Source organism: Choloepus didactylus, chromosome 6, assembly GCF_015220235.1.
Source record: "Choloepus didactylus isolate mChoDid1 chromosome 6, mChoDid1.pri, whole genome shotgun sequence".
NCBI lineage: Eukaryota > Metazoa > Chordata > Mammalia > Pilosa > Megalonychidae > Choloepus > Choloepus didactylus.
Window position 1 is genome coordinate 149,352,900 of NC_051312.1, and position 24,937 is coordinate 149,377,836.

General features: G+C 40.9%; 1 protein-coding gene across 1 annotated transcript in view; it reads right to left on the bottom strand.

Moving 5' to 3' along the window:
* ARHGAP32 (Rho GTPase activating protein 32) overlaps positions 1-13,385 on the bottom strand; it is a 403,775-nt gene extending 390,390 nt beyond the window's left edge. The window contains exon 1 of the mRNA XM_037841946.1: positions 12,970-13,385. The gene's annotated coding sequence lies outside the window, so the exon portion shown is untranslated. The remainder of the gene's footprint in view (positions 1-12,969) is intronic.
* Between the last annotated feature and the right edge of the window lie 11,552 nt (positions 13,386-24,937).

Genomic DNA, 24,937 nt, shown 5'->3' on the forward strand with positions numbered 1-24,937 from the left:
CTCAGAGGCTCCTGTCACCCTGTCACTAACAATCCTCTCTAGTGCATCTCTCATCCCCGTGAAATATATTCAGACCATGGCCTGGCACATTTAGGAAACTAATTAGAATACCAGGTCTACCTGGGGGCACTACAAGAAGGGGCAGTTACGTTTTCTACAATCACTGACTGCAAATTGGGTCCAGAGTTTGAATAGGATAGTCCTGGCTTGGACCTAAGCAACAGGGACCGCTATCCTAGGCCTCAAGTTTTAGAAGGCCATGTTCTAGCCTTCCTCTGACCATGGGGTCAGCTGTTCCTAGGGCCTAAAGGATGGCTCCCCTGCAGACTACAAGCTCCAACTCCCACCTAGACCAGGGACCCAGAAAGTACTGTCGACTTCCAGGGTCCACTCACGCCTCTTTCTGTCCTCCCAAGGGCAGACGACCCCACCACCAGTATGTCCACCCTTAGGCCCAAGGGATGATCAACAAGCTGCTGTTTGAAAGGCATGTGAGGGTGTTTGGGCTGGAATATCCACATATGTGCATGTGCAAACTCCCTTGCGCAAGAAGCCTGGAGTGAGAAGAGAAGGACATCTCAGGCTAGAGGCTGGCTCTCTCCATTTTATCATGTTCTGGAACAAAACCCAGAGGAGTCTGGGAATTCCCTACTTGACTGTGATCTAAGTCACCATGAACTTTTATTTGCCAAGGAAGGCAATGGAACATCTTTTATTTAACAGTTAACTTGATTTACAGCTTTTATATGTTTGTTTATATTGTATATGAACCTCCATTTATATTCTTGCCCAAGCCCCCAAAATGTGAGGAATGGTCCTAGAAAAGGATCTAGAAATCTTGTCATATGAGGAATAGTTGAAGAAAATGAGCACATTTAGCTGGGAGAAGAGAAAAAGCTAGTAAAAGAACCAATCGTTTTTCACAACATAGCCAAAGAGCCATCATGTGAAAAATGAAGATCTGTGTGGTGTTGGAAGTGCAGGAAGTTACATTCCAATTTAATATTATGAGGAATTTTTTTAACAATAAGAACTCTTTTTTAAAAAGTCAGGCTTTCATGTGAATAACTGAGTTTTATGACACTGAAAATACTTAAGCAGAGGGTAAATGATCTCTTCCTAAGGGTAATGTAGAAGAAATTCTGGTATCAGGGAAAGGTAAGACCAAATATTCCCTAGAGGCCTATATAACTGTAGTATTCAATAGTATTATGAAAATGCAACTCTATATGCCAAGCTATGTGGTATGAGATACAAGGCAAAATAACCTAGCCCTGAAGTAACCCTAGAACTTGCATAGAAAGTCCCTGCTGTCAACTTACTCTTTTGTCACTGCCTCCAAACAAAAATGGAGGTGAAGACATCCATTCTCCAAAATTAATTACTAAATCAAAAGTTGAAACAGCTTTCACTCAAGGGATTTTTTTTCACCCTCCAGAAAATCATAACCTTTCCTACTGCTCCCAGTTGGATCATGCAACTTATCAATATCCCTGAAAACCTTGTCTTCCATTCCTACAATGAACTCAGAACCTGTCACTCACCAAATACTTATTAAGTATGAAGGCCAGGGATACAGCAGGTACCTAGACAAACAGATTTCCTGCCCCTCCAGTAGCCTATTGTTGGAGGAGACAGGATCTATAAGTTAGACACATAAGCAAATCAATAATAAACTCCTAATATGAAGAAGATAAACTGGGATAATGTGGAAGACAGAGACTGGGCAGCTGCATGTGTAAACAGGTATCATAAAAGGCCCCTCCAGAGAGAAAGGAGACAGCAGCCATGTAAGATTGGAAAGAAGAACATCCTAAACAAAAGGAAGAGCAAGTGCAAATCCCTGAGAAAGAATGTATTTGGCTTGTTCAAGGCATTAAAAAGAAGGTCAATATGACTGCAGCCCAGTGAACAAAGGAAAGAAGAAAGGAAGATGAGGTTGGAGAGAGGCAAGATCATAAAGGGCTTCTCAACCACAGCATAAAAGACATTTTGGACCAGATAATTCTTTGTTGTGGAGGGCGGTCAGCCTGTGCATTGCAGGAGTTTAGCAGCCTCTACTCGCTAGATGCCAGTAGTACACTGGACCCTACCCGACCCCAAGTTGTGACAACAAAAAGTATCTCCAGACATTGCTAAATGCCCTGAACAGCAAAATCTCCCCCAGCTGAGAACCACTGATACAGGGCCTTATAAGTGGCAACAATGACATTTCTTCTTTCCATGATGAAGCCTTAAGATTTAGTTTTAGTGTTAAGTGTACTGGAAAGCCAATAAGCAGAGCAGTGATATGATCTGATTAACATTTAAGATTATTTTTAGCTCCTGTATGTGGGAAGGGTAGGGAGAAGGGTAAAGACGAGTGGAGGTAAAGTAGTATATTGGCCATTTTCCAGGGGAGAAAGGCTACTAGCTTAGCCTAAGTTTTTAAAAGAGAAAAAAGTGAGAAGGAGGAACAGATATGACTTACTGCAAGATAAGGGAGGGGTAAAAATCAAGGATGACCCTCAGGATGTATGGGTGTATGGTGGTGCCACTTAAGGGTATATGGTGGTGCCACTTAAGGAGACAGAGAAAACCTGGGGGAGATGGGGGGAGGATCAAGTGAAAGGAGTAATTCACAGTTATGCTTTGTTCATGTTAAGTTTCAGGTGTCTATTAGACATCCAAGTGGAGGCATGCAGACAGATGAGTCTAGAGCTCCAGGGGGGGAGAAAAACAATACCAGAGATAGGAATTTGAGCATCCTCAGCATATAAAACGATATCTGAAAAGATGAAAATGGAGGAAATCACCCAAGAAGAACCCAGGGACACTCCAAAATTTAGAGCAAGGTTGGGGGTTGAGATAAACTGGCAAAAGGACATAGAGAATGGGTGGCTAAGAGGTCAGAGGCAGTGTCAACCAAAGCAAAATTCTGGTGAGAAGTCAGTAAGATGAAGACACTGAAATAACCATTGGCTTTAGCAAGATACAGGTTCATTACAGCCTTGACTAAAAACAATTTCAGTGGGGTGGTGGAACAAGCTATCAAAAGGTCCAGGCTAGAAAGAAAATAAGTGATGAGGAAGTAAGGAGAACAAATATAAACAACTCTTTTGAAAAATTTTGCAGTGAAAGGGCACAAAGAAGTTGGACAGTAGCTGCAGGGAAAGTGAGGTAGAGGAGAGGGTGGTTCAAAAGAGGTGTTTTGTTAAGTTTAGGTATTGCTCAAACAGGACAGAATTTTATTTCTCTCTCACTTAACAATCCTGAGATAAATGAGCAACCCCAAGCCAGTAGGTGGCTCTGTCCCCCAAGACTGTGCAGGGATCCCTCTTCCTGCTCCATCTCCCTCCAAGGTGTTGCCCTCATCTACAAGGTTGAACAAGGGGCACTGTGTTAACATTCTACATTCACATCTGCAAAAAGAGGAAAGAGGAAGAAGAGGGCAACTGGCTTCCTTTCTAAGACCGTGACCCAGAAATCCTACAAATTTCTGCTCACATCCATTCAGCCAGAAATAGTCACATGGCTACACCCAGCTGTTAGAGAGAGGCTAGGAAATGTAGTCTCTAGCTGGGCAGCCATGTGCCTAGATAAAATTTGAAGGTCTTATTGCCCTCGAGAATTGGGGAAGCCAGGAGAAAGGGAGAGAAAGGAAAGTATGAGGAATCGCTGCCACCATCTCCAACAGCACCAGCCATGCCAGAGCTGAGAGGAGACTACGGGCCCCACCTCCCAGCCTCTCCTCCTTCCTGGCGCTAGCTGCCAACCTCCTCGGGACTTCTTCCAACAATCTGTTAAAATGTGGTGGATTATTATGAAGTTCTAGGCAGGCAGAGACATGCCTCACCCAAGGATGCTAAAAAGGCATGTTGTAAACTGGCAGTGAAGTGGCACCCTGATAAAAATCCTGAGAATAAAGAAGCAGTAGAGAAAAGTTAAACAAGTAGCTGAGGCATATGAGGTGTTATCAGAGGCTAAAAACAAGACATTTATGACAAATATGGCAAGGAAAGATTAAATGATGGTAGTGGTAGAGGTGGAAGTCATTTTGACAGTCCATTGGAATTTGACTTCCATTACAAAATCCAGATGATGTCTTCAGGGAATTTTTTGGTGGAAGGGACCTACTTGCATTTGACTTCAAAGACCCGTTTGAGGAGTTTTTTGGGAATTGAAGAGACCCCACTGAAGCAGAAACAAAGGTATAGTATCTTTTTTTCTCTGCCTTCAGTGGGTTTCCATCTTTAGGAGGTGGGTTTTCTTCTTTTAATACAGGGATTTTTACTTCATTTGGTTCACTGGAGTATACGGACCTTACTTCCTTTTCTTCAATGCCCTTTGGTGGGAGTGGGATGGACAACTTCAAATCCATATCAACTTCCACTGAAAGAGTTAATGGCAGACAAATTACAAAGAGAACTGCTAAGACTGGTCAAGAAGGATAAACGTTGAAGAAGATGGCCAGTTAAGTCCCTAACAATAAGTGGTAAGGAGCAGCTGCTATGTTTAGATACAAAGTAATTCAATGCATGCATTTAAAAGAAACATTAAACTAAAACTAGCAATTTTAGAAGATCAGCAGAAACATTTTTTTGAAGATTTCAAATGAACTCTACCTTCAGTAAAACTGTACCTAATCTGCAGTATTTAGAAATAGCTCATTTGAGTACCTATTTGTCAAAGACTTCTGAGTTTATTGTTGGGACCGCATTAATAGGACCCTTTTCTTTTTTTTTTTTTTTTTGTCTTTTAAAATTGTTATAAATTTCTGTAGGTACTGTGCTGTTTTATTAAACTAATCCAAGGTGAACCATGACTCTTTAGTAGAGCTAGGACAAAACTGTACACTAACCCCAGCATGGATCTTGTTCTTTTCCATTTTGCGTGACATGTAAGCCAAGTAGCTTCAGTCTGCTGTGAACTTAATGTTGTCAGGATAAATCTTCTGCAAAAACAGTAACAATTTTTTTTCAGTATTTAGTAGCAAAAGACATTAATAGAGTAATGGTGATACATTTCTGGTTTAATATAAATTAAGGATGTTTTCTAGTTGTTGCATTAATGCTACAACTTAGTAAGTTTTGACAATTATTTAAATATGTAATGTTAAGCTTAGGTTTATAAAAAAGTAAAGCTGGTAACCTGGGTATCTGTCGTTTGCTTTTAAAAAAAGAAATAAAATAAATGCTAATGTGTATGGTACATTCAAGAAAAAAAGAATGAAGGAAGTGGTGAAGAATGGCATTTGGTAGGCAATTAATCAATCATCACTGCTGCAAGTTATACTAAGGCATGTTTGTGTACTAAAAGAAATTATCCAGGTCAAAGAGAATGATAACTCAGGAAAGAAAATCATTACTGGATGAAGTCCTTGAAAAGGCAAGAAAGAATGATAGCCAGGGCACAAATGTATTACCTAAGAAGCAGGGACACTACTGTTTCTTGTCACTTCTCACATGCTTAACTTTTAAGAAGAGAGGTTGTCCCTTGAATGCATTTCCAGCAAATTAAAGCAACCCTTTCCTTCCTTCTAGTAAATCAAGCAATTATACAGAATTGAGTGTAAAAATATGAATGAGACTGAGCCATTCTCACTGGGTTGTTTAATGGCAGGTTGATTCAAATCGCTCTTATGTCAAAGAGAAAATGACCAAATCTCAGAGCTGGAGGGAGTCTACAAAGATAATTTTACAGATGTTCAAGGTCACAAGACCACAATTATCCTCTCCAATAATACATCCCAAGTTGTCTACTTCTTTATAATACTCTTTTCCACAACATACTTTGTCTTCCCAATGAAATGAACAACTTCATGGCAGAGATTCCCTGCCTCCACTACATCCAGTATGGCACTAACTACATAGTATGTATTCACTGTATACTTTTCAGTTAGCTGATAAAAACAATTCGGTTTCCCTCACCCTAGTGGGCCAGGGTAGCTAATGAATCTAGAGAAGGACCACTGGATGTAAAGCTATTAGGAAGGGCTGTCAGGTAGAAGGTCAATGGAAACTGGGTGTACTAGTCAGGGTTCTCTAAGGAAACAGAACCAACAACATTGGAGATGCAATGAGTCCAAATTCCATAAGACATGCTGCAAGCTGGGAACTCCAATGAAGGTTTTTAAGGAATTCCCCAGAAAAAGCTGACTGGCTGAAGGAGAGATGAAAATTCTCTCTTCTGACTGCTGAAGTCATTACTTATCCTTTTAAAGCCTTCAACTAATTGGATGAAACTTATCTCATTGCTGAAGGCAATTTTCTCAGTTGACTGTATGTGTGATCATCAGCCATAGATGCAATCAACTTACTGATGATTTAAGTCCACAAAATGTCCTCACAGTAACCGTTAGGCCAGGGTTTGCTTGGCCAACAACTGGGCACCATCACCTGGCCAAGTGGACACATGAGCCTAACCATCACACCAGGCAAGTGCAAAATTGTTAGTTCTCCCTCTCTAATTCAGAGAATCACAGAATTTTGGAGCAAGAGGGGTCTTACAGACCATCTACCCCTCATGTGCCCTCATCCGGAAGGCTAAATCATATTATTAACATTCCGGGTGCGCTGTGAGGAGAATGAGGTTCAAAGAAATGAATTATCTGGCCAAACACAGATTGTTTATAGCAGAGGCAAGCCAAGAGCCCAGGCCCTCTAACTCCATGTTCAAATCTCCTTCCCCTATTAAAGGTTACTTCATATTTTCCCCTGTGTTTAACATACCAGGTAATTGATTACTGAACATCATATAATATGTTCTTCAAAATTGTTAAAGAATGCTACTTGTCTTAACAGTCCTTCAACCATGTATCTCTCCAATGAAAAGAGTAACAGGAATTACTGTTTCCATCCTACACACAAGAGAACAAAAACATGCAGTCAAATAGCCCCGGAACACAAGGTTGAACTCCAAATAAAGATTATTATTTTAGGGCAAATGGATGGAATATCTACTTGAGAACTCTACCCAAGTACAGTACTTATCTTTTTAACAGAGACAATTCAAATATATCCTAATTTCTCCATAATGGATGGATCAAATGCTTTTTCTCTCAATGTTTTCCATCTCTACAACCTCCTATATTAATGACTTGTGTTTTATAATCCATGGCATAAAATAAGGTAGTAAATGGGTTTATGGCCATAAGCCAAATAAAAGATGTTTCTAAAACCAGGATTTCACTTCTACTCTGAATATTGGTTCATGACTTTCTCATGAGAAATTAAACAAAGCAGCCCATTTCTCATTTCCTTTTACGTGTTCTAAAGCAATATCGTTTAAACACCAGGAATTTTCCTCTTGTCCAGGAATACTATGAAATTGCAGACTATACTATTTTACTACACTATACTATTTTATCAAATCCTTTCGTTTTACTGCCTTGGGGAACACTCCTTCTCAACTGTCATCCCTCCAGATAGCATATCTTTTGGGTTTTTGTTTTGTTTTGTTTTTAATCTCAAAAGAAAATACTCTCTCTAATCAAAACAGTGTGATATGGGCATAAAAAGATAGACATAAAGACCAACGAAATAGAATTGAGAGTTTAAACATAAATGCAAGCAATTTTTGACAAGGGTACCAAAACATTAATTGGGAGAAGAATGGTATCTTCAACAAACGGTGCTGGAAAACTGGATATCCACTTGCAACAAAATGAAGTTAGACCCCTACCTCATGCCATACACAAAAACTAACTCTAAATGGATCAAGGACCTAAACATAAGAGCTGAAACCATAAAACTCCTAGAAGCAGACATAGGTGGGAATCTTTATAATCTTGGATTTTATAGTGATTTCTTAGATATCACTAATAAATCAAGTGCAAGCAACAAAAGGAAAAAATAAATTGGACTTCAGAAAAATTTAAAACTTTGGTACATCAAATGATACTATCAAGAAGGTGAAAAGAAAACCTACATAATGGGAGAAAAACATTGTGAACCATATATCTCATCAGAGTTTAATATCTGGAATATATGAAGAACTGCTACAACTCAACAACCCGATTTTTTAAATGGGCAAAGGACTTGAAAAGACATTCTCTAACAAAGACATAAAAATGGTCAATAAGCACATGAAAAGATGGTCATCAGAGAAATGCAAATCAATGAGATATCACACTGAGGTTCTGATACATTCTATAACATGGATGAACCTTGAAGACACTCTGAGTGAAATAAGCCAGACACAAAAGGATAAATATTATATGGTTTCACTTATATGAAATGCCTACAATATACATTTTCATAGAGACAGAAAGCAGATTACAGACTGGGGCAGGGGGAACCAGTTTATTGCTTAACAGGTGCAGAGTTTCTGTTTAGGGTGATGAAAATGCTAGTAAAGGATGGTGGTGATGGTAGAAAAATACTGTGAATCTGATTAATGGAACTGAATTGTATACCTGAAAGTATTTTAAAATGGGAAATTTTATGTTTTATATATATATATATAAATGAAAGTGTTTTAAAATGGGAAATTTTATGTTTTATATATATATATATAAAACATATATGTTACTACAATAAAAATGATAAAAAAGAAAGAAATGAAATTACTCTCTCATCTTGACAGTGAGTCTTCACTAGACCTCTACCCTTTTCAGGTACTACTATTAGAAGCATGCACTTTTCCAGGCACTACTGCACTATGGTTTTATGGGAAGATCTTTCTGCCTCCATTCCACTGTTCCCACAAAGGATAATGTAGAACACTGATGCCTTCCCCTATGTCCTTTCAAACATCCCAATGCATTTAAGCATCATCCAAGGCCATGAAATTGCACCATCTGTAAAAAGGCAAAAGCCATGGTGACCCCAAGTCTGTTTTAACTGTCAGAACATTTCTGAATTGCTCACCCTTTATTTGGGATTAACGTTAAATAAACCAGCACCTGAAGATGAAAAATACATCAAATTTCTCAATTGTAAAATAAAACCAAATACTTCAAAGAGCTTAATATAAAGCTGCTAGACAGTAAAGTAGGCCTATCTTTAGAAAGAAAAAAAAATAAGTTTTATTATTTCAAATCTGAAGAGGATACTATAAAGATGCTAATGCAAATTCTAAGGAAGACTTAGAGTGTAATATACACAGAGGGAAAAGTTATCTAATCCTGGCCTAATTAAAAAAGGTTTTTCTCACATGTCTTTCTCAAAAAGAAAAGAAAAATCCAAATTCTACCAAAATAGAAGTGGTATTTAAATTCAGCTTGCAAATAATAAGAACAGTACCTGGGAATTATCAAGAACCAGGATCCATGAAAAATAGAAGAGAAGTATGTTTCCACCCATTCTCAGTCATCTGAAATAGGCAGGTGATTAATAGCAAAACAGTACAACAAACGAAAATTTCTCAAGAACATTCCAATTATCAGCTGCTAACTAAATTAATGACTTCAGTGAAGGAGAGAATTCCGTAACAAGGAGCATACTGCTCAGGAGAATGACTCTATGGTATAGAGGCAAAGGTAATATAAATGTTTTATGCATATTTTTTAGACTAGAACTTATAATTAGCATCATCAGTCACTCACTGGGTGCTAACCATATGCCAGACATTGTGTTCAATTCTTTACATGAATCAGTTCATTTAATCCTCAATACAGCCTTTTAAAGTAGACACTATTGTAACTATCTGGTTACAAAGGAGGTATCCAAGACGTTAATTTGCCTGGGGTCAAAGTTTGTAAATATCACAGCTGGCATCTGAACCCAAATCAGCTCCAAAGCAAAAATCAGTACATTTCCAGGGGTCTTAATCCACATAATGCCATGATAAGGAAACGAATTAAAGCAAAAGAAAAAAAAATGTTAGTCCTAAATCTCAGATTTAGAATCAAGCTTCTTCTGTAAAGGGCCAGACAGTAAATATTTTAGACTTTGTGAGCCACCCGGTCTCTGAAGCAGGTATTCAACTCTGCCATCATAGTGCAAAGGCAGCCACTGACAATATTAAATGAATGAGTGTGGCTGTGTGCCAATAAGACTTTAGTTATGGGGAATAAAATTGAAATTTATATAATTCATTTCACATCATGAAATATTATTCTTCTCTTGATTTTTTTCAACCATCTTAAAAATGTAGAAAAGCATTCTGAGTTCGTGGGCCATACAAAACAGGCTGTGAGCCAGATTTGGCCTGTACATTGTACTCTGCCAACCCCTGTCCTAAACAATGCAGACAAACATAAACTTTTTTTTTTCACTAAACAGCTCTTCAGACATCCTATTTTGTAACCTTCTTTGGTATTTTGAACCGACACACTGAAGAGGCTCAGAACCTCAAAGAACTTGACAACTGTCCCAGAATATCTGAAAATTCCAAAGAGCCCCAAACTGTAGGTACTACAAATGGATTTCCTAAAGAAAGAAACAGTGTCACAAAATATAAAACTGGAAGAAATCTAGCACTTCCTCATTTCTTATCTCCATTTTTGAAACTACTGTCCTAAAAATATTTAAAACAGTTTCTCAGGCCAATTTACCAGGCAAATAGGTTTGCAGTTAATAGCAAGTTTATATATGATAACAGTAATATCTTACACATATAAAAACAATTTTACAAAGCATGTTCACATCCTTTCTGTCATCGGATCCTTCACAACAGCTCTGTAAAAAAGACACCTCAAGCCCTTCTCATCCCAATTCTCTGAATAAAGAAAACAAGCTCAAAATGTAACTAACTTGCCCAGTGAAGGTGCCACGCCATATAGCTACCAAACCGCAGAACAGGAACCACGACTGCCTTCAAGTTCTGTGTTTCTTCCACTAATCTTTGCTACCTCTTGTCTCCTGCCATAAAAATCAGATTTCACATTCAAGGATTAAATCCTAAAAACTCCTGAAGAATATTGGTTTTAATTTTTAAATATATAACTATTTTTAGTTCATTTCATTTTTCCTCTGCTACCACAGTCTTTTGAAAACAGTTCCTAGTCCTTGACATTTATTGAATGCATCTACTGTCAACAGGGAATCTACGTATATTATGCAAATACAACACCCAGGCCAGCTTGAGAAGGGAAAGCACTGCTAAATACATCATCTAAAGAGAGAACAAGAGAAAGAAAGAGCCAAGTAGAAATGAATGGATTGCCATTAAAGTCACAGCCCAACTTTGGAAACAGCTTCTTATGACTGGAAAATGATGTGGAGGTTGGGAAATGAAATAAAAGGAACATAACTACTGGAATTCAAACCAACATCAAAGGCACTAATGACAGTTGAGCCTGCCTTGCAGGTTCTTAGTCTCTCCCTAGAAAACAAAACAGTTATATAACCGTAGAAGGTTCTTCCAACTAACATTTCCTCTTACGTCGTTTCTTCTCCACTCCTTCACCCTGTCACCCACCTCAATGTGCACAATCCGACAGTGAACTGGGCTTCCATCCCAGCTGTGGCTGGACAAGTCTCTGTCCAAAGTGCTGCTTTATTCCAAGGACGGCTACAGGGACCATGGTATGGTAAGTGACTTTTAGCACAGTTCCAACCTCACACCATCATAGCTATTTGTTCTATAAAATATCCCATATATCCAATTTTAGGAAAGAATAAGACTCCAGATGTTCCTAAAAATGGAAATCACAGCATCATGACACCCTATCTTCACAAATAGCCTATTAAAAATAATCCAAACCAATTAGCACTTGAAAAACTTTGAGGTCGTGTTGTAGCAACAAATGAAGCTTGGATTTCCTTCCCTCTCAACTCCAAGGAGCAAATGTCACGATTCAAAGTTAGATTTCAATTTAATCAATAAGGAAATACAAATATACTAATAAATCACAACCATCACTACTCAAAAATATTACAACCCACAAATCCAATTATTGAATAAAGCTGCACATTTTGTGGACTCTAAGTGCCACTGGACACCAGTACCATATGCTTTTTCCTTCTTCCAGTAGAAATATGAATACAGACAATGCTTTTGAAAGCAACCAACGTATCAGAAAAGTTATTCCCATTCAGACTGACTTAAAAGATCTAAATCTGTGCCAAATAAAACTCTGAAAGAATAGAAAAGAAAAAGAGAGACAACAATGCTACAACCAGCTGCCGGCTATCTGTGTAGCATCAGGTAGTGCCCCAAGCTTTTTAAAAGCAGATTGTAATTCTGCACGCAGATCAAAATTGTAATTATCCAAATTCTATTTCCTAAAAGATATCTATTCAACTGCTTCCCAGGCATTGGACCCTCCACCTTCTTTAAGATTCAGCAGCAGGTGAGGTGATAAAGGGTACAGAAACAGACCTGAGCTAACAAATGGGATGACTTTCTCTCCTTAACCAGTATCACGTGAGCTGTTTACTAAAATCTTTAAAATAAATATTTACTCGAGTCAACAAAATGAGAAAGGCACTATTCGGAGTGGAAGGGCTGGGGGTAGTCAAGGAAAAAAAAAGGCACTAAATCACTAGTATCAGCCAATATGTAGTGGTAACTTAAGCCAATTAGAAGGATGAGAGAAAAAAACTCCACGGGAGCGCAGACCTGTCGCTTGACCTGCCCACACACACCGGGAGGTGGCCCCGCGGTGGCTCCGTGGACAGCGGGCACGACGCTTGCGCCCTGACTCCTCGGGGACTCCCGTCTCCCCCAGAGACCCCCCCCAGCCCCCCTCTGCATTCCCTGGGAGTCGCAGCTAGCAGAATGAGGACTCTAGCTTGACTTAAGCCTCCAGCGGGGAAGACGGCAGCAGGCCAGAAATGAGCCGAACCCCGAGCTCGCCGAGGCCGTGGGGAAACGGGGAAAGGAGAGCGAGGGGGGCAGCAAGCCCGAAACCCCGGTGGTACCACCCGTGGGCTGAGGAATCCCGCCCGGGGCTCTGGGGAACCCGAAATGGTCTTCCAGGAACGTTCGACCCGGAACCTTTACTTTCAAAAGAATTGAAAACCGAGGCCCCCCTCAGGCCCCCGGCCCCGGCCCCGGCCCCGGCCCCGGCCCCGGTCCACACCACCTCCCGGCCGCGCTCACCGAGCCCCGCGGCCCCGCCGCGCCGCCGCGGCCTCGCTGCGCCCTCCGCGCCGCTCCGTGTCTGCCCTCGGCGGGCCGGGCCCAGCGACCCCCGCTCCTTCTGCGCCTTCGGCTCCCGCGGCGTCTCCGGCTCCTGGTGCTTCTCCCGCTCCCGCCGCCTTCGCCGTGGGCCCGCAGCGCCGCCGAGCTCAGCGCCCCCCCGCCGAGGGCGCCCGCGGGGGCCCGGCCCTGCGCCCCCCGCGCCAGCGCCTCATCCCGCCGAGCGACCCCTTCAGCGGGGCCGGGGGCGTGGGCTCCGGGCTTCCCCCTTCGAGCACGCAGCGCGCCCCTCCCGGCGGATCTTCCCTGGAGGACGCCGGCACTCGGGGTTCCCGGCCCTCAGCCGAGCCTCGGGCCGCCCGCCGCGCTCCCGCCGCCCCCTGCGCGCGCCCCCGCCCGCGCCGCCAGCCCGCGGCCTCCTGCACCGACGCCCGCAGCGCCGAGAAGGGGCGCGCGCCCGCGGCCGCGGGGACGAGCGCGCGCAGGGGGCGGCGGGAGGAGCGCGGCCGAGCCGGCGGGGGCGCGCGGAGCCTCGCCTGCCGTTGTCCCGGGAGCGCACGTGGGCCGCGGGGGCGGAGGGCGCGCGAAGGACCCCCTGGGGGCGCCGGGGGCGGTGGGGGGCGGTGAGGGGCGGGTAGGGAGGCGGAGACGCTGCCCAGGGGTTCGAACGGAGCCTCCCGCCTCAGCCTCTGCGTTGTGCTGCGATGCAGGCAGGAAAACCTACTGCGGCAGCAGGAACACCAGAAGAGGCGTCCTCGGGGACCAAGCAGCGGCTCCTCTCCAGTCCTGCGGCCCCAGTACACTGTCACCGCGTGGAGGGCGGGCGGGGCCGCGAGGCCGGGGACCCTTGTCTTCCATCCCTGGCGCGTTCCGATCTAAAATGATTGTAGATCGCAGGGCCTGAAAGTTCCTTCAGTTGGCTTCTTCATACAGACTTCTAGACCAGAAGGCTGACGTGCAAGGAGAAAAGAAAGAGAAGGAACGGTAGCAAACCTGAGGTGCGTGGCTTGGCCGAAAAGAGATTTTGGATACCAGAGGGAAAGCACAAAGGGAGCCCCTGCCTGCATCCTCTGCTCTGCCACGGCGGCCCTTGGCGCTCCCCCTGTTCCTTTTGAACAGCCCACGCAGCGCTTCTACCTGCTATCACCATCCGTGTACCAGAGCACGGGAAAGACACCTTGACACTCTACCGTGTAAAATGTTCATATATATAAATGAATTTGGTAACTAAATGTTTTGAGTGTAACCTACGTACTTTTCTCTTAGTCCCCGAGCCTACTGACACCAAACCCTGCATCGTCTAATATCACTGAATTGGGTCCACTCAGCATTTAGTCATATCAGTGGGAGTCATTGACTATAACACAGCCTTGACCATGCTTAGCAGAATTTCATCGCATTCCAGAGAGAAATTAGGGGGTGAACACCTAAATAATCCCTCTATGTTGCCAACTTCAGGAGAATGGAGTCTTTTTAAAAGACCAGGATTCTAGATGTTTCCTGGCAGAGAACCAGGGAAGGGATAGAGTGAGAAGGTTTGTGGAGAAGCACAAACTGGAAACAAATAAGTGCATGAAGGATCCATAAGGATCTTAATATTCCTAAGTGCCTGAGAAACAGCAGGGTAAATGTTGAAAACTACAGACCCTCAATTTCAGCATACCCACAGAGTTTAACAATTATTTTCACCATCCTGCAATGGCTCCATGGGGTTCCCCTTTCACCGCAGAGAACCACCACAGAGGAAGGGCCAATTATGGATTCAGTAGCTTGTGTTGTTTCCAGGGTTAGTAGGCATTAAACACAACCCTATTGTGATACCAAGCGGAAGTCCATGTGTGACAGTAAACCAAGCAAGTGTGCCCAAAGCCCCATATCTGTTGGCTGCTCTCAACCATGGCTGCCTCCTTTTCAGGCAGACTTCACATCCCAGAGTGTTGCCACCTTACCCTGAAACTCAGCCACAATGGCTAAATTTCAAATGGTTTGTGCTCAGCTAGTGAAGAAGGTGATTACGATAAGAAGGAGCTCAGGTCTGTGCATACACTGGATTATACAGATATTTTACTTTAGGGTCTCAAACCATTTTGGCAACTCTTTTCCTATTTGTAGTATTTCTAGTTCAAAGAAAGAACAAATGGATTCCACATGCATTTTCCAAACATCAGAGGTGTTTGAGCAAGTTCAAAGATGTTGATGCTCCTTACTCGCCTCTGAGCCAACACTCCCTCTCCTTGGACAGAAACATCAGAATGTCCTATGAATAAGTAGTTAGGGTTGCTAAGCCTGCATACAAACTGAAGGTCGTGATTGCTGGGCAACTCTGCAGCCATCTGACCTTGGTGTTTCAAATGTTTGTAACCAACTTCCTCTATCCTAATAACACCCTCGGTGAGTAAATAAATAAATCCCAGAAATTGCAACATCCCTTAAAAAAGAAAACTGTCCAACTATAAAAATAATGTTAGATAACTGCATCTATTGCTTATTTATGGTTTGATTCAATATTCCCAACGTAAGAGAAAAAAACAAAAAAGACAAATTCTCACTATCTCTGAAGCTATAGGAGGACTCAACATGGCCTCCTTTCTCATCCTTGGCACCGTTGTCTTCTGGGTGCCAGATCTGTGCATTGCAGTCTTCAGGCATTGAAGCAGTGTCATGGTGCATGAAAGTAGAGCCAGCTAAAAGCACAGCCCACACAGATGGCAGCCACACTCTTCTAACCTTCACTTTTTAGGGAGAGCCCGGGAATTAAGGGAGGGAGAAAGAAGCAGTTTATCTGTCTCCCAAAACTGAGTTCTCAACAGCTGGCTTGAGAAAAGTGAGTTGCTCAAAGCCGGCCATGTTTAATAGAAAATATTCCCAAAGTGACACTTGATATTACCTTGTTGTGTTTTTTTCCCCCTGGCTCAAAGGACTACCTCCATATTGTGTCCCATAACACAGCAACAACATATATTTTTGAAAAAGGTATATTGTCTGTGTGTAGCTAATATAGATGCCCATGAAATAGACTCTCTAAAGAGTGAACCCTTTACAATAAAATTTACTATCGGGCAACATTTTAGGGAATAGTAAATAGTTGTGTTCCGTGGGATATGACAAATCCCTAGTGCATTCATGGAAATAATAAACTTTCCATATATCATCCCTTCTCCCCCTCACATTGTGGTTCATTAGCCTCCAGCACACAATTTAGAACTTCTGGTTGTTCTCCAGGAAGATTTTTCTCAGTCTTTAAACCCTAACTTTAGCTGTACCTTCTACATCTCTGATTTTGAATCATTCGGCCCCATTATAATTCCGTTGCCACCTCCTCCCTTGGGTTCTTCTCCCTTCCAGAATTCTGAATGTTAGACCACCCAGGGTTTGACCTTGGACCTCTTCTTTTCTCTTCCTAGGCTCCCTCCAGTCCATAGCTTTAAATAGCCTCCATTCACTGATGTATATCTTTAACCCTGACCTCTCCCCTAAGCTCCAGGCTCATATATCCAGCTGCCTACGTGACATCTCTACTTGGATATTCATCTCAAACTTAATGTGTCTAAAACACATGATTTTCCATTTTAAAAACAAAAACAAAAGCTGCTTCCTTCAAGTCTTCCCCATCTCAGATGTTCAGGACCAAAACTTTCTCTCAAGTACCACATTCAATTTGGCAGCAAGTCCTTCCAGATCTACTTTCAGGACATACACTGAATCCATTCTCTTTGCAGCCTCTTATCCACCAAGCCCACCCACCATGACCTTCCTCCTGCGTGACTACGAAAGTCTCTTAACTGTTCTCCCTGCTTCCGCTCTTTACCCATCAAGGTCCATTCTCAACACAGCAACCAGAAACTTCCCTTAAAAACATGAGTAAGATAATGTCATTCTGCTTGCTCAAAACCCTCCAGAGCTCTTTGCTTCTAATTACATTTACAATAAAATCCAAAGTCTTTTCCACGACTTCCCAGGGTGTCAGCCCCTGCTCACCTCTTCAATCTTACCTCTTGCCATTCAGTCAGCTCCAGCCACACTGGCCTCCAGCTGTTCCCCAAACATGCCTAGGGCACTTCTTTCAGGTCTTCCCACTTTCCCTCCCCAACTGCTACCTGAAATAACTCTGCCTTCCTGGTTACTCTCTGTTCCCTTACTCTGCTTTCTTTCTTCACAGCATTTATCACTATAGGATTAGGTTGTGCAACTGATTATTTATTATGTCTCCCTTTCTAAAATGTAAGCTCCATCAGGACAAGGACTTTGGTTATTATAACCCCATTATAACCCCATTGCCAAATTTGTGTACAGAATCTATGAGTTCATTTATCATCTGCTGTTACTTATTGCTGTGGATATATCATTATAGTAATTACAAGTGGGGGCAATTACAATTTACAAAATTATAGTGACCTAGTTCTTGAAAATCTAAGAAACTATCACGACTCAGCAGACAGGGGTACATAACACATGAGCAGTTTAATGCCTCTAGGGCAAAATCACAGACTAACCTTGCAATGAGGTTTTGATATACTGAAGTTAAAGCACAGAAAAATGATAGCCAAAATAGATGAAGTGCCTTCTCATTCCCAACTAGAATAATCACCATATTGGAAACAAATGTGATAAATTTTAGGCTGTGCAGTTCTCCCTTTCCTTCTTTATCATATCCCACTTAGACAAGTCAAGTAATATCTCTGTTTCTGTCTGTAAAATGGGCCTGCTCGCTCTCTTCTTTAGGTGACTCTCATAAAAGTAGAATGATTTAACTCCTATGAAAATCTTTGGAAGAAAGAAAATTTGGAAATTAACAGCGATTATTATGTTTCCTAAACTTCTTTGTCTAATATTTTGAAAAAGAGGAAGAAATAACTATATTCTTAGAATAGAACTAAAGACTGATAAAAATCACTCAGCGTTTCTAAAATGACCAGAAAAAGCTTTCTGGGATAGCAAGGCAACGTGTATAGTCACCCAAGTAACCACTGACTGACATCTGAGTTCAGCACAATGAACAACACATAATCTACTTTATAGAGTCAGGTGTAAACTTTGACCAAGGAAGGGAGAGGAATTGCACTGAAATGTAAGCATTTCTTCTAAGTATTAAATCAGCTTCTTACCTAAGCAAAGTTATGTGAAGTCTCATGAAATAATTGACTGGCAAAGAGGCAACTATAAAATTTCTATATATGAGATACTTAGGTGACAGCAAAATGTTTGGAAGGGGAGTGAATCTAGTGGAGGTGTCTTGAAGTTGTGCTTACCCAGCATCCACACAGCTTTCTTTATAACGTGTGTTTAATTGAGGTGACTTGGAGGAAGCTAAATCCCTTTTAGTGGCGGTGGCAGTGCTGAGATGTTACTACTCTTAGTGAGAAAACACACACACATACACACACATTTTACTGTAAACCAGCTAAGTGTTCCACTCCCTCAGGGTGCTGTCTGAATCAGCACTCTACTTAGAAGCCTGGGGATGCTCCAACCCCAAAGCCTTTTATTAGATCTAAAGAACTGAAACCAGCGTTGAGGAAGTGCATGGGAAAGTGACTTGGGAAAGCTAGAGATCAAAGAAAGGTCATTCAACTCTGAGGCTGCTTCTTTCCCAGGGTGCCCTCTGCATTTCCCCTCCCACGATTTTGTCTTTTATGGCTTCTAGTTTCCAGAACTTACTGCTTCTCAGAAGGTCTAAAACATGTTTTCCTGCTATATTCAAAATACATGTTGGCTGAGACTTTGCCTATGTTTCTGAAACTTAATGCAGTAGATGCTACATTTACTGGGCCACTTAAGAAGAACTGTGGTAGATAATCCAACATGGTGTTTAATTATGTTTTAAAACTCACTTATACTTGGCTTTGGAAGTTATTTGGTTTTTAACTGTAAGTATGGATGATCCCTTGATATTCTGGGGTTTGGAGGGTCATAATACATCAGACAAAAACAATAAAACCACCTAATAAAATACTATTCCCTTGTTCCCCAATCGTTTTTTGCTCTTATGTATTTCATGCTGAGAACAAACAGTATTCTCCTCCGAGTGATATAAAAGGCCAGTCTCAATCAGCATTGATAACAGACTCAAAATTACTAGTTCACTCCTCCTTTCCCAGGTCATACATAAGTCTAATTTGAAAAAAAAAAAGTGTTTCCTTTTAGTTCTTGATGGATTAAAAAAATAAAAAAGCAACCACCACCTTACTGACGCTAAAGAATACTTTGCTAAATGGTATATGGTAGAAATAGATAGTGTCAAGGAGTTGAGGAAATTAAAATTAAGATAATTCATAATTATCTGTGCTTTGTGGAGGACCTTCCAGTAGAAGACCTAATACTTAAAAAGCAAGTATGACAAACTATTAAAGTTGAAAGAAAATGAGAATCAGAGAAATTCAGAATCTGACTATAATTCAACCTATACTTTATTTTATCTTTAATTATCTCTCTTCTTTCGTGAATATAGGTTGATGACCAGGTCACAGAAAACTGGAAAAAAATGTTATTTTCAGATGAACATTATTGTTGCATTCCTATACATCCCAGTAGAAAGCCCATCAGAACAGAACAATCCCCCTTTCCTCCCCTCTGCTACTGGATGGGAGAAGGAAAAGGGGTCCTTGCTAAGATTTTTGGCTTTAGAAGCCAGCATTTAAATTTCTGCCACTGTTTCCAGTTACTATATCTGACTCAGTTGGCCATGAAGCGACCCACCCAACAAGAACAAATCCACATACATCTATGGCCAGTTGATTTTCTACAATGGTGTCAAGTACATTTAATGGGGAAAGAATTGTCTCTTCACCAAATTGTGCTGGGACAACTGGATTTTCACATGCAAAAGAATGAAGTTGGACTCTTACTTCAGACCATACACAACAATTAACTCAAAATGTATCAACAATCTAAATATAAAAGCTTCTATACATAAATATAAAAATATAAAATATAAAACCGTAAAATGCTTAGAAGAAAACACAGAAGAAAATCATAATGACCTTGGATTTAGCAAAGGATTCTTAGATATGACACCAAAAGCATGAGCAACAAAACAAAAATTAGATAATTTGGATTTCATAAGAACTGAAAACTATGTGCATCAAAGGACATTATCAAGAGAATTTTAAAAACAGTCTCCGAATGGGAGAAAAGTCAGATTTAATTTGAAGAAAAAAAGTCAGAATTTTTCTGCAAAAACAATGAAGCAAACCAAGTCCTGAAAAAGAGTTCTGCATCTGGGTGATTACATTTTTCGCAAGCGTTGCAAAAACAAAAATGTCTTTTAGCTTAAGAACTTGCAAATCATGAAGAATCCTTGGTTATTTCATAGCATCAAATTTTATGCAGGTTTCTCCTTTGAATATCTTGCACATTTAACAAGGCAATAGTACAAAGTCTCCTATTTTCCACACAGGATAAATTCTTTGTTTCAGCCAACTCTCAATGAGGAGAGGAGGGGGCCTTTGGACAAAGAACGTTGGAATGTTCCTTTTCATTGATTTGTTTATCTCTTCATATATTTCTTCATCAGTTTCTATAGTACCCATAGTTTCTTCCACATCTCCCCATATCATAATTAAGTGCTGATCATTAATAGGTAATATGCCTAGAAGCTATCAGTCGTTTCTCATTTTTAAGTAAATTTGCTCACCCGGGCTGAGCCTGATGAGACCCTGTAGAATGTGGTAGGTCCATGTCGTGCACCATGCTTCAAACCCTGCACCCTTTCCCCTCACTCCGTGTTTTGATAGGCAAGTAAGCCTAAATAATAGAGCTATTTCCCATCCCAGACCATTCCATAATTGCTAGCCCTGCTTCTGAAAATCACACTGGTTCTCACATCCTACACCTCCCTAAATCCTCTCCTGCAGTTTCTTGGGAAAGACAAAACCTCTGCAACACCACTTTGATACTGGAATGACATCCTTTACAGGGTAAACAAAGTCAACCATAATGTTTTCCCTGAGCAGATCAGGAAATGTTGCCTCTTCCTCTACCAAGGGAGACCATTATCTTCAAGGAGATGACTAAATCTCATCCAGAAGCATCCGTCTTAATGAAGCTCTCATCTGGAGGTGCCATGGCTGGTGGCTGGGAAAGGAAAGTGAACATGAAAATCCCTCCATTTCCCAAAGCTTAGTTTAAGATAGATAAAATCAACAAAGGCTAATCTGCAGGTAGGCAGACATCAAACAGCTGTGCAAACATTGGACAGATGCATAAATTAAATACCAAAGTAAATAAAGTATTTACATTATGTAAAAGTCATGCAGCTGCCTTTATTATTCTCCACTAAGGCTCAGCGGGGAAGCAGGTACATTAAGCTGAACAGATTGAATTTTTCTGTTGGGGATGGTGTCAGCAGGAAGGGGTGGAAAGGTCACACACGGCTGGGAAACAAAGACAAACTCATGTTAAACCATTGTCTGCTGGTGCACAACCTCTAAACTTGGTGTTTTGGCTGACGTGGTTTTGTTTCTCAGAAATAAGTTTTACATGCTAGACGATGCTTTTAGGAATCTGTGTCAATAACTAATTTTAAAGGGTCAGAGATGGCCCCACTGGCCGGTAGCTAATGAGATGACCTGAGACATAACAAGAACTGTCCTACCTTAAAGAATATCCTGACATTCCACATGTTTCCAGGGTGAAAGGAAAGGAACTACAATAGCTTCCTTTCATTGGAAACTCTACCTGGTAGACTGGCACCCTAGAAATTTCCTCAGTCTTCTTTATGGAGAACTGTGGACACAGTGTGGCTTTATTTAGCCTAGATTCATATGCTGAACACCTGAAATATAGGAGGCATGAATGATTGATGCATTCCTAAGCTGCTTGTGAATTGCCTTGCATTAGGAGGTGAAAGGCTATATAGCCTTTTATATATATTTTAATGCAATTTTATTGAGATATATTCACACACCATACAATCCATCCAAAGTATACAATCAGTGGCTCATAGTATCATAACATAGTTGTGTATTCATCACCATGTATATTTATTTTAAATAAAAATATATTTCTTTTTCAGAAGCATTATGTGTGGTTATTCTGTATTAGAAAAAAAAAAGTAAAGATAAAAACAATTCAGGCTCATTGTTAAAAAGTAGAAATAGCAGTGACATGGAAAAATCCATAACCCTAAAATTCAGAGACAATAATTATTGATATTTTGGTAAATATTTCCTACATATATATATATATATATATATATATATATATATGTTTATATATACAATTTTAACAGAAATGGATCATACTGATAATAATGTGTAACTTGCTTTTTCCCTTAATGATTTTATTTGTACATGTCAATATGATTATCCACATCATTTTTATATAATCATATGTGCATACTGTAACTCCTTTAAGAATCCCCTATTGATGGATAACTCTAGTGTTGTGATTTTTTGCTCAAATTAGCAATGACTGAAGGGTCATCCTTGTCAGTAGACCTGGGTACATATCATGGGCCTCTGAGAGTCAGAAATCTCCCCTCAGTGACTGGCTGATATATAGAATTCCATGCTTATTCCCTCACCCCTTTTGCTTAAGGACTGTATTTTGCTAAAAATATTAGAACCCCCTTGCAAACATTATGCTAAGTGATATAAGCCAGCCACAAAAGGACAAGTATTTTCTGATCCCACTTACATGAAATATCCAGAACAAGCAAATTCATAGAAAGAGAAAGTAGATTAAGGTTATCAAGGGTTAGAGAAAAAGAGAGAAATGGGCAGGTATTGCTTCATGGGTAGAGTTTCTGTTTGGGGTGAGGGAAGAGTTTTGGTAATGGTTGAGTGGTGATGGTAACACAATGTCGTGAATGTAATTAATGCCACCAAAGTGTACACTGAAAAATGGTTAAAATGGGAAATTTTATGTTACATATATGTGTTCTAGTTTGCTAATGCCGCCCATTATGCAAAACACCAGAAATGGATTGGCTTTTATAAAAGGGGATTTATTTGGTTACACAGTTACAGTCTTAAGGCCATAAAGTGTCCATCAACAAAGGGTACCTCCACTGGAGAAAGGCTGCTGGCATCTGGAAAACCTCTGTTACCTCGGAAGGCACATGGCTCGTGTCTGCTTGCTCCTAGGTTGTGTTCCAGAATGGCGTTCTCCAAAATGTCTGCATCAGCTTCCAGCAGCCATCTTCAAAATGTCTGTCTCAGCTCCAGCTCCCTAAGAGCCCCTTCTGTCTGAGCGTATACAGTGGTCCAGTGAACGAATCAAGGCCCACGCTGAATGGGCGGGGCCACGCCTCCACGGAAATTATCCAATCAGTTATCACCCACAGTTGGGTGGGTCACATCTCCATGGACGCTGAACCAATAGGTTCCAACCCAATCCACACTAATATGTCTGCCCCCACAAGAATGCATTAAAGACTATGGCTTTTTCTGGGGGACATAAATATACAAACTTGCACAATATATTACCACAATTAAAAAAAAAAGATAGAATTTCCTGGAAAGGTGTTCCTTAAAACACTATCAGTCACTTATTTCCCATTTTTCCTCAAGAAGTCCTGAGTTACATCTCAAAGATTAGTTCCATGCTCAGGCCTTCACCCTGTTTCGGGGCTGGTCAAACCAAAAAAGTCCCAAAGTCCCTGCATGTTCCTGTGGAATTGCTATACTTTTATAATTGACTGAAATCCTTGAGCAGTTGGGAACGCAGTTATCACTGCCTGGTACTAATTACTGCATAAATTCAGTTTATTATAGGAAACACATTCAGCTCTCAGCACATCCCCTCAGTACCTGGCCCAGATACTAATTTTATTCTCAAACTTCATATACTTTATCCGTTTGATTTTCTGTAAATAATCCAGCTTCGTAATTAAAATCTTCTTAGATACCAAGAACTTAATTTTTTTATTTCCCTTCCAAGCCAATGTAACTGAAGCAGTGGTCCCCAGAATTTGGGTCTAGTGCACTGTATTTGCCATAGAGACAGTATAGTTCTTTTTTTGTTAATTTTTTTTTACTAGAAAAGTTGTAAGTACACAGAAAAATTGCACAGAAAGCATACATTTCCCATATGCCCCCCAACACACACAGTTTTCCCTATTAACACTTTGCATTATTGTGCTATTTTTGTTAAAATTGATGAAAAATATTATTATAATTATACTATTAACTGAAGACAAGAGTTTATGTTAGGGTTCACCTCTTTGTGTTGTACTGTCCTAAGGTATTTTAAAATTTTTATTCTGGTGACACACACAACCCGAAATTTCCCATTGTAACCACTTTCAAATATACAATTCAGTGGTGTGAATTACATTCACAATGTCATGCACCATCACCACCATCCATTGCCAAAATTTCTCCCTCACCCCAAACAGAAACTCTCTTCTTTTTATCCATAGCTCCAGGATTTTCTTCATCCCAACAGCCATGTCTCTGAGGTGTGTTATCAAAATAAAGAGGTTTCCCTACAAAAGGCAGAGCCTAACAAGAATGAAGGTGTTGTTTCTAAGCAACCATAAGTCGGGGTAGGCATCTTTCCTCAGAAGTGTAGGAAATCTTCAGGGACTGAGGGTCAGCTGTGTCAAGGGCTACCAAGTCCTCAAGAAGTACTAATGGCAGCTGTCACTGAAGTCCTGTCTCCACCAGAGACTTACAGAGCAATCTCGTAAATGATCGAATGCTTCCACTCCTCCAAGCTCACACCTGAACACCTAGGGCAATAATATTTCCAGACTCCTCCATTACCAAGGCATAAAAATGACTTAGTTTACAGTTGGAGTTTTGAGATTCTATGGGAGCATCATTACTTCATGATATCTTATATATAGCTTAGATTTTCACCCAACCATTAAGGAGTGACAACTCCGCTAGAGATGTTTCTTTTTTATATGACTCTCTTGGGAAGAATACCCAATTGCTGAATCTTAATAAGTATAAGAAACCACAGAGAGAACAAGAGAGAGAAA